General features: G+C 33.6%; 1 long non-coding RNA gene across 1 annotated transcript; it reads left to right on the top strand.

Moving 5' to 3' along the window:
* The first annotated feature begins 4733 nt into the window (after window positions 1-4733).
* On the top strand, window positions 4734-7286 carry LOC120070792. Its single transcript, XR_005480024.1, has 3 exons — window positions 4734-4850; window positions 6771-6875; window positions 7149-7286. It is a non-coding gene; the product is annotated as an uncharacterized LOC120070792 (long non-coding RNA).
* Window positions 7287-8092: the final 806 nt, after the last annotated feature.

Genomic DNA, 8092 nt, shown 5'->3' with positions numbered 1-8092 from the left:
CGCCATTAATGAATTCCCCCCCCCCACGGGGTCGAGGATGAGGACCCCCTCCCCCTGTTTTGCCCCGCCCCGGCCCCATCACCAACTCTTTATGGGTGAGAGTGGCCAGATTTGTCATGTAACACCTTAGATTTTTTAGTTGAGTTAATTTTTTTTGCAAATTGAAATCTGGTTACATAATTCAGATAATAATTCGATAAGTTGGGATTGTTGATTGGAGACTAAATTTTGGATTTAGTTGGATTAAATTGAACGGATGTTGAAATCGAATTTTGATAAAATAGATATGAAGTGGTTAAATTAAAATATTCAGGGTATATAGTGACTCCCATTTTTTGTTTTGTCCCATTTAGATAAATTTGAGGTGATTTAAATCTTGGTAGGAGAATTTGGGCTTGAAAAGAGCTTTTGGACTTTATTTAGGGTAAACATTTAAACTAAGGTTAGCATTGTATAAGGTTAAGGTGGTCACTCTGTTGGTTTTGTTTCGATTCGAGGTAGCGGGTTTCTTAACAATGAATGTAAAATGGCACATTGTGTATTGCTCATAATTGATTTTGCTTAGTGTTGATAGATTGATTTATTGCGATTTTGATATCTGTGTAATATTTATTTGAAGCGTGTTGTGCACATTGGTGGTCTATGTAACGAGTCTATGTGATGCAAATGTCTCAAAACTTAAGTTTGTACTTTGTTTCTTCTGTGAGCACCATATACATCTTTTTGACTATGTGACGCATTTGTATATGGTAGACCATACACATCTGTTTGGTTGTGTGATGCATTTGTGTATAGTGTCTCTTACTGAATATTGTTATAACATTCACCCTTTTCATTTTTTTTTTTCCAGGTAAAGCAAGGATGTGCAAGGCAGTAGAAAGGATGCTGCTATATAAGTTGGGAACTAATTGAGTCAAGCTTCCGCATTATGATCATTGTCTAGTCAAATGTTGTGTTTTGGAATTTTTATTCTATTTTAAATTTAAAATTTTAAGGGTTCTCAAGTGACTAAAATGTTATTTTTACTTTTTTTAATAACAAGAATGTGTTCCTTATTGTTTTTAACTTCAAATTTAGTCAACTTTTTGCATGTTTTCTAACCCATAAATGCATAGTAACAACCCAGGTTTGTTTTCTAAAAACAAGTCGGGTCATTATAGTTGGTGTCAAAGTCCAAGTTTAGGGGTTCTGTAGACTTGCTTACATCATAAGCTAAAGTTTGTTCCCATGGCTTACAGCGAGCCTCTTCACCGCCAGGTACGCCAAATGTTACAAACTCTTTATTTTACTATTTTTTTATTAAATTCTGAGAAGAAAAAAAGAGTTGTTAATGATTAGAGGTGACTAATACTTTTTATTATTGCTTATGGCATGTGCGACTTAGCTAAGCGGTGTGCTAATTGTTCAGTTTGGCTAGAAAAAAAAAAGATATTTAGGTGTTAGTACTTTAGGTTTTGATAAAACCACTTAGTGTTACAACAATGAGATGGTATGTTGTGTACACATTTAAGGTTTGATAGTTAAGTTGGTCATATGAGATCATGCTAGAGTTGATGTGATATTTTGCTTTGGATCATGAAATTTGTGGTGCTAAAAAAAAAAGAATTCTATCACAACAAAGTAGGTACTTAAGTATGAGATTAAGATGGTTGGAGAACTCTTCTTATAATATCTAGCTTAGTTGATGTGATGGGAGTAGAAAGCTAAATAATTGAAATGAGGACCATATTTTTTAAAAAATGTAAGGGTTGGAGCAAAAATTTATCCTTCAAGATACCTCAAATTATGTGAATTCTTCCTATGTCGTTGTTGTAATGAGGGCAAGATAAGATTATTATGTCAAGACTTCAAGTTTACAAGTATGGTTTGGTTTTGTAATAAGTGAATTTTGGGTTTACAAGTCGTTGAATTGTGGTGTAGGAACTCTCATTACTATTCAAAAACTTTGGACTCTAGTATGTGATGGTTAAAAGGCATCACTTGAGTTAATGGTTTGAAATTTTAGCCTTAGCATGAAGTATTTATATTGTATAAAAAAAACTCATATGATGGGTTCTTGTGCCTTGGTGTTTTCTTAAAGTTTGGTAAGGGATCATCTTTTCCCTTTATGTGGATTAATCCTCCTTGAACCAGCCTTTAATAATAGAGTTTGGCCACAGATTGGATTGTCCATTATGCCGAAGGCTTAGGCTTGCAAGTTTCAATGCTTTCGAACACCAACTAGCAAAGTTAGAGCTTCTTTGGTAAGATTCAATAAGGACCCATTGTTGCTTTTATTTCCTTTTTTTGATTGAATTTAAGTGTTTGAGTGTTGTTTTGAAACCTTGGTTAGCCTTTGACGTTATTTGTGGACAATTTTGAAGTAGTTGATTAAGGTTCTATCGGTTTTAGCATGTCTTGAACCATTTCAGACTTGAGTAAGGTATGTAGATTAGTTTTTAGCATGTGGAAGTTTACTATTTGTAGTTTTAAACTAATTTGTAGTGGTTTCAATTGGCTTCAAAATAGATGGTTGGCCAGGTGGGCATTGGTCGTGTGTGCGAAACAAGGTTTCATGTGTATATAATTTTGGCTAGTTATTGGAGTCTATTTTGAGGTAAGTGACTCTTACGGTAACGACTATAGGACCTAGTGGTTTTGTTTGATTATTTATTGAACACTGACTATGTGACAGTGTGATATATTGATCAGCATGTATGTTTCATTTTATGCTTTGCTCCTACATGTGTTATTTTGAAATTCATGTGGTGTGATAGCAAATTCTTTATTGATGCACACATGTGATTATATTTTGAATACATATGTGTCCTACTATTTTTGCTTTGTTCACACATGTACTATGCTTGAAATCAATGCGGTGCGATGGCATATCGTACTAGTGTATACATGCAGTTTTACTTGTTTTGTGTTCATGTGTGTTTACCAGTTTGCTCTCTTCACATATGTATCATGACTGAAATTGATGGGTGCGAGGTCAATTTTTTCTTTTTTTTTTTTACTGGTGCACACATGTGAGTGTATGGAGTAGATGTGTGTTCTACTTTGTTTTTCCAATGTTCATACATGTAAGGGAAGCTTGTTAGTTGACACTTATTTAATCTTTTAATGGTTAAATTATAATGAAAATAGTCTTAGATACAGATGATTGAAGAATCTTGAGAGTGATGCTTATAAGCGCATTCTGGCTTCCAAGAGAAGAGTGGGCTAAGTTGCAATCCGTTTGGCCTATTGAGGTTGTGGAGCAGATTACCTCGACGGCTTATTCGTTAGCTTTGTCACTGTCTCTTTTTGCAGTCATAGAGGGTTCCATATCTTCGTGCTTAGGAGATGCTAGCAGAGTTCTCTAAGGGGTTCGATTTTGACAAAGTGCACTCAAGTGAGAACCTGAGTTCAAGAAAATTGAGTTAAGATTTTTCTTTGAGTAATACTTGATTTTGGCCTACAGGTCATGACATGTTTTGTGTGTCATTGTTAGGAAAAGTTGTCATTGACCTTGCTCGTGTATTTAATCAGAATAGGTAGTGGGGAAAGGAGACTTGGGTGTGTTGGCTTAAAATCCAAGGTATTAAAGGTTGGATTAAATAATTGAGTAAGAGTGCAATAAGAGGATTGAAAAAAACAACTTTAGTAGAAGGAACACAAGGATAGAACTAAACATCAAGAGTTGTTTTATAAATGTAACTTTCGAGAACAAAAGTTCTTAAGGTAAAAAGATTGTAATATCCCAGATTTTTCGGTCCAATTAATTTTTTTTTGTAAATTGAAATATTACTTCGAATTTTACTTTGGTTACATAATTCAATGATAATTGAATAAGTTGGGATTGTTGATTGGAGACTAAATTTTGGATTTAATTGGATTAAATTGAATGGATGTTGAAATTTAATTTTGATAAATTAGATGTGGAGTGGTTAAATTAAAATATCCAAAGTATATAGTGTATCCCATTTTTGGTTTTGTCCCATTTGGATAAATTGGAGGCGATTAAAATCTTGGTAGGAAAATTTAGGCTTGAAAAGAGGTTTTGGGCTTGGAACATCAGTCGCCAAAGAGAGGGCGCCACCTGCCATCATCAACCACCCTTCAATGACCATCGCTCGATGTCGATCGTCGCGCGCGCCGCCGGTGGCCACTGTAGGTAAGCGTCGGGTCTCTCTCTCTCATTCTCTCTCCATCTCTCTCTGGTTTTTTCTCTCTTTATAAACGTCTCTCTCTCACTACAGTTTGTGTAACACCTGTCACTCACGTTGTTGTTCATTATACTCATCCAATTGCTAATGCTCGCACCGTCGCTGCCGATTGGTTGCCAAAAGTTCCAGCCAGCATCTATTAAAGTGAATTTTGGTACCATTTTATGGGTGTTTTTTTGTGTGCACTTGATCTTGTGGTATGGGTCAGTGCTTAATAAATCACTCTTGGTGTTTGAGGTTAGGATTGAAGTTTGATGAAGGTTACAATTGCTATCCAACAGTTCAAAAATGTTTGAGGGACGAATCGGTAAGTGTTTTGGTTCTGAATTTATTATTAATCTTGTTATTGTTGCTGGAATTTTGTTGTGTTAACTTTAAATTCCTTGTTCATGCCTAGATTCAAGTTATAGTTGGTGGAATTTTGGTGGTGCAAATCAAGAGATTTCTTGGATGACTGTTCTAAGCATCCTAAGGTTAATATGTTAGTTGGAATTAAAGTTTGATGATGGAATTTAAGTGGTTTCTTGATGTGAGTTTGGATCTTTTTATCTCTATGTTTGATTAAGGAATCGAGACGTGGGTTGTATAAGGTTGAGGTGGTCACTCCGTTTTTTGATAGAAAAAGAAGCGGTCACTCCGTTGGTTTTGCGTCGATTCAAGGTAAGCGATTTCTTAACAATGAATATAGAATGGCATGTTGTGTATTGCTCATAACTGATTTCAACTTAGTATCAATAGATTAATTTGTTGCGATTTTGATATATGGATGATATTTGTTTGAAGCGTGTTGTGCACATTGATGATTTGTGTGATGAATCTGTGATGCGAATATGCATGACACGACCCCAAGCTATGGGATACGTATACCAATCTATTTGATAAGTTTGTGTGACTTCATGTCATATCTAGGGAGTTGCAGTGGGTTATGTGTACCAATTTGTGTAATCATACAGATGGATCATGTTTAAGTGATAATCTAAATGGTCTGTAGTAGATGGATAAGGCTAAATACATTATTATCATGGTGACACTACGAATACAACCCGATTTGTAGATGTTACAATTGTTGTAAACTGCTACAAATGATTTGATCCTGATCATTCATGTGGAGACATGTGAGCGGGGTATTCTATACAAATGAGTTTGTATAAGATTGGACCACGAAATGACTAGTCTCATTATATAACACCGTTCATAATTGAGACTTACGTTTCACCAGGATGACCATAGATGACATTACCTGAATCCTGAGTGAGTTGTGATTTCCTGTCTGTGAAGGCGGTCCTTTGATTTGTATGGGTGAGAGTGGCCAGATCGCCGACTCGATAAGTCTACCATTTTATGGATTCGTCTATTGGGGAGCTAGGAACACAACTACACAAGACGAAATTCACTTCTTCCCCGATATCGAGGTAAGTAGATGAATTGCTCCTTAAAGGGCTAATTCTGGGACTTAAACAATGTGGCGTCACACCCTCTCCTAACCTGAGAAGGGTTGGTCATATTTGGGGTTTGGTCATATTTGGACTATGACTTATTATTCATTAGAAGGATCAATGGTATCAATGGTACTAGTTAGATGTAACTACATGGGTAAAACGGTAATTTTGGCCTAGTTGTACTTACGAGCAATTTGTGAAGGGTCATCGCACTATTAACTATATCCAATGGACAAACAAATATATCTATAGTGCGAAGAGTGCAACTGTCGGTCTTTAGTGGAGTGTCTAACAGTTAATGGATGTTGAATAATTTAATTAATAATTTAATTAAAGGAGTTTGAATTAATTATTCAAGTAACATTGCAGCTTCAAGCTACAGTTTCATGAGGTCCTCTCTGTAGCTCAACAGGGATTAAATGAGAATCAACTTTGGATTAATTTGAATTGTTCAAATTAATGTAGGGAATTAATTATATATGATATAATTAATATAATTTAATTATATGTGATATAATTAATATAAGGTATTTGATTCATTATAATATAAAGTTTATTTGAGAGGAAATAAATATTTGAATATGATTCAAATATTAGTTATGTGAATTGGATTCATATAATTAAATTTAGTATATATGTGATTTACATTAAATTTCATGCATTGTTGAGAGAATTCAAACTATATGTTATATTGTATTTGATACGATGTAAACTATAGGTTATATGTTATATTGGATATAACATATAGTAATAGTATAATAATATAATATTATATATATATATATATATAATATATATTATATATATATATATAATATATTATATATTATATATATATTAATAGAAATTTAAATATGTTTTTAATTTATTTATAAATATTTTTAAATATTTGAAATTTAAAATGGAGGGAGTTAGTTTAACTAACTCAACTAACTCCCCCCAAGTCTCTCAAATGCTCTCTGGGAGTAGGCTTGCAATTTTTCACATATTTTTTCTTCAACACAAAATGTATGTGTATGTGTGATTGGTTGAAGAAAATCTCCCAGAAGTTTTTATTTTCTCTCCGTCTCTTCCTCTCAATCATTTCCCTCTATCAAAATTCACATAGTCCACCACTCTTGTGATCCTCATCCCTAAAAAGAATACAGGAGATTCTAATTGATGGTGACCATTGGAGATTGTTCGTGATTTGTTCGTAGCCATTTTGGAGAAGAGGATTTTCATGAAGACTGTGCGTTCTTCAAGGGTAAGTCTCCCTTCTAACACTATTCTATTTTATTTTGGCATGTTGTAAATTTATGTTTTATTACATAATACTGTACTGTAACTTACTTTATGTGAAGATAAAATTGGGACGATGTCCCCGTTTTCACTCAGGGCCTTCACAGGTTCCTTCAATAAGTCTTATAAAACTTTGTGTCATACACATCTGTTTGGTTGTGTGACGCATTTGTGTATGGTGGGGTCTCTCACTAAGTATTTTTATAATATTCACCCTTTTCATTTTTCTTTTTCTCAGGTAAGGCAAGGACATGCAAAGCGATAGACAGGATGCTATTATATGAGTCAGGAACTAATTGAATCGAGCTTCTGCATTTTGATCTTTGTCTAGTCAAATGTTATGTTTTGGAATTTGTAACTATGGGCAATTCGTAAAGGGTCAACTTATTATTGATTGGTATATTCAACGTGCAATTAATTAATGTTGATTAATTAGTTAAATAGTTTAATTAATTAATCTCGTATCATTAGAGCGTAGGTTCATAAGGTCCATTTGCTAGCTCACTAAAGATAAAACAAGAATAAATTTATTTTGAATTAATTTTAATTGTTCAAATTAAATAAAGGAATTAATTGTTAGATGCAATTAATTTAATATATATAGATATTATAATATAAAGTTAATTCTGAATAAGATTCAAAATTATACTTTATTGAATGAGAGAAATAAATATTTGAATAAGATTAAAATATTAATTATATGAATGAAATTTTGAAAAAAAATTCCGAAGGCACATGCGTTCACACGCTTCTGCTAAGGAATTCGATTTTTTCATAATTGTCACACTTGGACATTTAAAGGTGAAAAATGAATTCTTGGTCATATTCAAGCAATTCTTCCTTTTCAACTCTTTGCTACAATACAATTTCTAACTTCTCTTCTTTATAATACCCTCATCTTTTGGTTCAACGAGTGGCAATGACTCTTGGGTGTTCTCATTTTTTTGAGGTTTTTGAAGGTTGGTTTTGTTCTATCTTTACCTTTGATCGCACAACATTGAAATATGTTATGGGTGACACAAAATCCCCAACTCTATGCACTCGACCAACATGTTCGGATGTCCCAATGCTTGAGCTAAAACATCTTGGCTTTCATGAGCCTTTTCTAACTCTTCCTATTATATTGCATATGAAGTCATATATTTTTGTTTAAATATATCATATATATAACCACGTAATATG

This window comes from Benincasa hispida, chromosome 2 (genome assembly GCF_009727055.1).
Source record: "Benincasa hispida cultivar B227 chromosome 2, ASM972705v1, whole genome shotgun sequence".
NCBI classification, from domain to species: domain Eukaryota; kingdom Viridiplantae; phylum Streptophyta; class Magnoliopsida; order Cucurbitales; family Cucurbitaceae; genus Benincasa; species Benincasa hispida.
This window is presented reverse-complemented; position numbering and strand designations above follow the sequence as displayed.